This window comes from Ictidomys tridecemlineatus, chromosome 4 (genome assembly GCF_052094955.1).
Source record: "Ictidomys tridecemlineatus isolate mIctTri1 chromosome 4, mIctTri1.hap1, whole genome shotgun sequence".
Classification (NCBI taxonomy): Eukaryota; Metazoa; Chordata; class Mammalia; order Rodentia; family Sciuridae; genus Ictidomys; species Ictidomys tridecemlineatus.
This window is the reverse complement of record NC_135480.1, coordinates 2,837,139-2,843,287: the sequence shown is the minus strand read 5'-3', so window position 1 is coordinate 2,843,287 and position 6,149 is coordinate 2,837,139.

Sequence of the window (6,149 nt, the reverse complement as noted above, 5' to 3'; positions counted from 1 at the left end):
TGCCTGCCTCCCATGCACAAGGCCCTGGGTTCCATCCCCAGCTCCACAGAAAGAAAAGGAAGAAGAAATTCAACCCCTCTCTCTCACCCTGCACAAAATTCAACCCAAAGTGGAACAAAGACCTGGGAATCAGACTAGAGACTCTGCACTTGCTAGAAGAAAATGTGTGTCCCACATATGAGCTCAGGACTGACGTCTTTCACAAAACCCCTGAATCGCAAGAAGTAAAATCGGTAATCAATCAATGGGCTGGCGTTGAATTCGAAAGCCACTTCACAGCAAAGGAGACAATCAAGGAGAGAGAGCCGGCAGAATGGGAGACGATCTTTGCCATCTGCACCTCAGAGCACTAATCGCCAGGATATATAAAGAAGTCAAAAAACTTAACACCAAAAACCAAACCAAAACACACACATGCACACACACACACACACAATCAATAAATGGGCAAATGAACTAAAAATACACTTCTCAAAAGAAGAAATACCAATGGTGAACAAATATAATGAGGAAACCTTCAACATCTGTAGCTACTAGAGAAATGCAAATTAAAAACTACACTGAGATTTCATCTCACTTCAGTCGGAATGGCAATTATCAAAAATACAAGAAACCATAAATGTTGGTGAGGGTGTGGGGAAAAAGGTACACTCCACGTACATTGCTGGCGGGACTGCAAATAGATGCAGCCAATTTGGAAAGCAGTATGGAGATTCCTTAAAAAAAACTAGTAGTGGAACCACCATTTGAGCCAATTATCCAGTCCTTGGTATACATCCAAAAGATTTCAAATCAGCAGACTGCACTGATGCAGCCACATCAATTTTTATAACAGCTCAATTCACAATAGTGAAGCCATGGAGCCAACCTAGGTGCCCTTCAACAGATGAATGGATAAAGAGAATGTGGCATAGATACACAATGGAGTATTACTCAGCCATAAAGAAGAATGACTTTATGACATTTGCTGGTAAATGGATACATTTAGAGACTCTTATGCTAACTGACTAAGCCAGTCCCCCAAAGCCAAAGGTCAATTGTTTTCTCTGATATGTGTAAGATAACGTACCATGGGGGGGTTGAGGGTGGAGAATAGAGGTTCAGTGGATTCCACAAAGAGGAATGATGGGAAGGGAGGGGGAATTTGAAAACTACTGTCTAATTTTGCTTTTGAACCATGTATAAGATCATCTTCACTAGACAGATGAAGGGATTTGCCTCCTGCCACAGAGCCAGGGACGCCCGCGCTGAGATTCAGGCCAGAGCAGTTCAGGACAGAAGCCGGGCAGTTCCCACCACACCTGCTGTGTCCCAGCCTTTAAGGAAGAGTTGCATCGGGAGGGGAGGCTCCTGGCTCCTGCTCTGCCTCCTCACGGTTCCGACTCTGGTTCCCGGGGCTCAGCCTGGGCTTGCTTATGCCCTGAGCTCTTGGGTTTTCCCTCAGATCTGCTCCTCAACTCTACAGTCCTGGGGCCTCTGAGCTGGTTCATGCCCGCCCCCCTCTCTGTCTGGAGGAGTGTTTCATCACAGTAAAATAACAGGACATGCACCGTTAGCAAAGCCAACCAACCACCACCAACAAAACCCACCTGGAGTACTGTGTCCCGTGAATTTCAAAAAAATTGCTTTTTCATCTTTCTTTGGTTCAAAATAGTCTCTTTCAATTTATTTGTTGAACCATGGGGCGCTCAGGTCTGCATTATTTATTTCCAAACATCCGGGGACTTTCCAGATAGCTCTACATTATTAGAGATCCTAATTCTATTATGGCCACAGAGTGTGCTTTGCAGGACCTGTGTCCCGCCACAGTTTCAGGACTCAGGCCTCTCACAGGCCTACCTTGGCAAAGACTTGGCGCACTTTCAAGGCCTGGGTTCTGCTGGGATGGGATGGAATTCCCAGCAGGCAGTTGGATGGAGCTGGTGGACCGTGATGCGATTCTCATCCTCTGTCTGCTCCTTCTGTCAAGTCGAGAGAAGAGTGTCCGGGTCTCCAGCGACCACTGTGGGGTTGCCCCTCTCTCCTGGCAGGTCTCCGGCTTTCGCCCTAACATCTAGGACTGTGGCCTCTTCCAGACCCCTTCATTGTCACCAAGTGAGCTTATTTGCCCCTGGGAGGAGTCTTTACTCTGAAGCTGACTTGGACATTGGAATGCTCAGTTTTGTCGAGGAATACCTTTTGAATTCCACACGACTTGTTGGTGCCTCTCACGTGCTCCAACACCTAGTGGCTTCGTACTCCCCGTTTTGCCCTGGCACAGGATAGCTGCACCCAGTGGTGGGATTTGTCACGTACTGTATGTGCACACAGTGCGGCAACAGGACCAGTGCTCCCCTTCCCCACCTCTTCTCCCTTCCCCTGCCTCCACTCCCCATCTAGAGCTACCACCTGAGAGAAGACATACAACCTTTGACCTCATTTCCCTTAACATAACGGTCCCCAGTTCCATTCATTTCCCTTTGAATGCCACAATTCCATTCTTCTTTATGGCTGGATAAAACCCCATTGTGTGTGTCCACCACATTTTCTTTACCCATTCACCCACTGATGGACACCCCGGCGGTCCCCTAGTTCTGCTACGTGAACTGGGCTGCTATAAACACAGGTGTGCACCTGTCGCTGCAACATGATGACTTAAATTCTTCAGGAAAAATACCAAGGAGTGGCTGGCTGGGTCAGTTGGTGGTTCCACGACTGGGCTCCGGAGGAGATTCCGCACTCATGTGCTCAGAGGTCCTACTGATGTACAGTCCCCAGAGCGCACAAGTGTCCCTGTCTGCTCGTCCTCTCCAGTGCTTCTTACGCCGACCTGTGTTCTTGATGGCCGCCGCTCTGACTGGTGCGAGGTGGCATCTCAGTGTAGTTTTGATCTGCATTTCCCTAATTGCTAATGACGGGGGATCGGTTTTCACGTATTTGTGGACCATCTGTATTCCTTCCTTTGAGAGTGTCTTTTCAGTTCCTTTGCCCACTTATTGATTGTAGTCTTTGCTTTTTAAAACCACAGGTTAATTACCTTGGTTCCTGGGGGCCTCCATTCAGCACACTGTTGGGGTTGAAGATCTCTTTGCCTCGGGCTCCAACGGGGCTGGGCCGGGCATGGTGCCTTTACTAATCCTGACTTTTTAAATTTAGAATTCTGATATTTTGGACTTCAGAGAATCTTTATGCATTAATTTGTGTTTTAAGGCATATTGCTTTACAATGATGTTTTTCTTGGCTGAGGTTTTTTGGTGCTTCCTCTAATTGCCTGACTGAGGCAAGCACTCCTCCTGCCTCCACAGGGCACCAACACCAGGACACTGGGGCCTGCGTGGAAGCCACCGGCCACCGCACCACGGACACTTGTCACATCTGTGTCCTGGAGGCAGGGCAGTGACGACTTGCCTTTCCCCTGCGCCCTGACGCCATCTGCATTCTCGCTGGGCCACTTGGCCCTCTGCATTCTCGTGAGCGAGCGCGGCTGTGGGCAGGCGGGAGTCCACCTTGGGATCTGCTTGTCCATCTGTTCTCTGACTTCTCTGGGGGAGGGGTCAGCTGACGAGTTTCCTATTAGCTATGACCTTGCGTTCCTGCGCAGGGGCTGCCGAAGGGCTGTGGCTTACAGCTTCAACGCATCACGGCTCACTGCCACCGTCTGGAGCCAGGTGTCCCCAGGACCCACGTGTCAAAGGCTTGGGCCCAGCGCGGTGTGCCCGGGAGGTGGCGGGAACACACCAGGGGCCTGGCGGCAGGGCTTCTGGTCAGAGGGAGAGCGTGACCCCAGCCCCTTCCTCTGTGTCTCCCCCTTAGGTTTCTGGCCACCAGGTGACCAACTTTGCTTGTCCTGCGCTTCCCACATCATGTCCTGCCTCACCCAAAGCACAGGGCCGCTGACCACGGACAGGAACCTCCGAGAACCTGAGCCAGAGAGCCCTCGACTCTCTGTCAGTTGATGATGTCAGGTGCTTGTGACGGTGACAGAGGCTGCCTGACACCTCCACCGCGGCACCCCGCCTCACACGGAGCACGGGACGTCACCTCCCCTGCTTCCCTGTGCCTTCGCGTCATCGTCAACAGCTGACCACACGCTATCAAGCCCACATGAAACACCATTCAAATCACAATTTTTAATGTCTTTCCCCACCTGGTGGCTGCTGGGGCACTTGGACCCTCACTCCCCTGAGGGTCCAGCTCCCCCTGTGCCAGGTGCCCTCCGCTGGAAGCAGGTGGGGAAGCGCCATCAGTGTCGGAGTGTCCCCTGCACTTCGGGGAGGTGTGTTCACTGACCTTGAGCCTAGGTTGGCATTTCCCATCCCCAGGCCTTTTTATTTTACTTTGAGACAGGGTCTTGCTAAGTTGCTTAGGACCTCACTAAATTTCTGAGGCTGGCCTCGATCTTGCCATCCTCCTGCCTCAGCCTCCCCAGCCACTGGTACACCAGGCTGGTGCTACCACTTCTGACTCCACTTTGACTATGTGTAAGTGCACGGCTTTCTGTGCAGCCGTCACCACTGTCCTCTCGAGAACGTCCTCGCCTTCCCAGACTACAACTCTGTTCCCATTAAACACTGACCTTCTCCTCCCCCTCCCCAGGCTCTGGTACCCACCTTTCACAGAGGTGGAACCCCTCAGCGCTGTCCTGTTCTCTCATTCACTCAGCAGCATGTTCTCAAGGCCCGCCTTGCAGCAGCTGTGTCAGAAGTTCATCTCTTTTCAGGACTGAATAGTATTCCACCTATGGCTAGGGCCTTGTGTACCCATTCTGCACAGTGGACGCCTGGTGGCTCCACCCTCGGCTACTGTGCGCCATGCTGCTAGGAAGTAGGTGTGGGAGTACTGCTTCCTCCTGGTGTTCATTCCCTCCGTGGGATTCTCTGCCATGTGCAAATGCATCTTTCCCTCCCTGGACGCTTTCAGGGTTTTCTCTTGGCTAACTGGTTCCGGGCAGTTTGATAAGGTGTGTCTCGGCTGTGTCTTCTTGGTTCTTAGAGCTGGTTTGAGGGTCTGTGGATAATGTTCATCAAATGTGGAAAACTCCCAGCCTACTTTTCCAAGTACGCGTCTGCCCCTCCTTCCGCTCCTTTCAGGGGACTCCACGTGCTTGCGGTCAGACCTGGCCTCCCTCCCATGCTCCCGCACCTCCTTAGCCACCCTCCCTCCCCCAGGCTTCACTTGGCAAAGCATCGGTTGCTGTTTCAAATTTATCAAGCTTTTTCTTCCACAGCATCTGACCTGCCACGTATCCACACTAGTACATTGAAAAAATAATCAGACATTGTAGTTATCATCTCCAGAATTTCAAATGAGGTCTTTGTTTTTATATAGATCTCTATGTTTTTACTTAGAATTCACATGTAAAATGCAGTCGTGGAACTTGTTTTAATGTCCTTATGTGTGAATGTTCTTATGTTTGTGAATATCTTTGTCAGGACAGGGTATTCATTTATTAATCCAGTATCTACCTTCTCATTATATGGCATACCTCCCTCCCTCCCTCCCTCCCTCCTCCCTCCCTTCCTCCCTCCTCCCCCTTCCCTCCCTCTCTCCCTCCTTCCTCCCTCCCCCTCTCCCTCCTCCCTTCCTTCCTCGCTCCTCCCTTCCTTCCTCGCTCCTCCCTCACTCCCCCTCTCTCCCTCCCTCCTCCCTCTCTCCCTCCTCCCTCCTTCCTCCCTCCCCCTCTCTCCCTCCTCCCTCCCTCTCTCCCTCCTCCCTTCCTTCCTCGCTCCTCCCTCACTCCCCCTCTCTCCCTCCCTCCTCCCTCCCTTCCTTCTTCCTCCCTCCCTCCCTCCCTCCTTCCTCCCCTCCTCCTCCCTCCCTCCTCCTCCCTCCCTTCTTCTTGAGCTCAGGGGCACTTTACCACTGAGCTACCCCAAATTTCAAGGTCTCACTAGGTTCCAAGGCTGGCCCTGAACCTGCCATCCTCCTGCCTCAGTCTCCTGAGCATGTTTGGTGTTTGGGTTGGCTGTCAGTATCACACATGTAAATTTACCCTTGGACACATTTTTAGCTTTGTCCTGGGACACAGTTCAGGTACTGGGAAGTACTTCCATCTCTGTGACAGACAGAAGGGCAGGGCTGGGTGGGGGCATGCTCTTCCACAGGACTGAGGCACCGTCTGCCGCGCACACCCCCATACTCTTTGAATTGCGGGGTTTCCCATGAGGGCT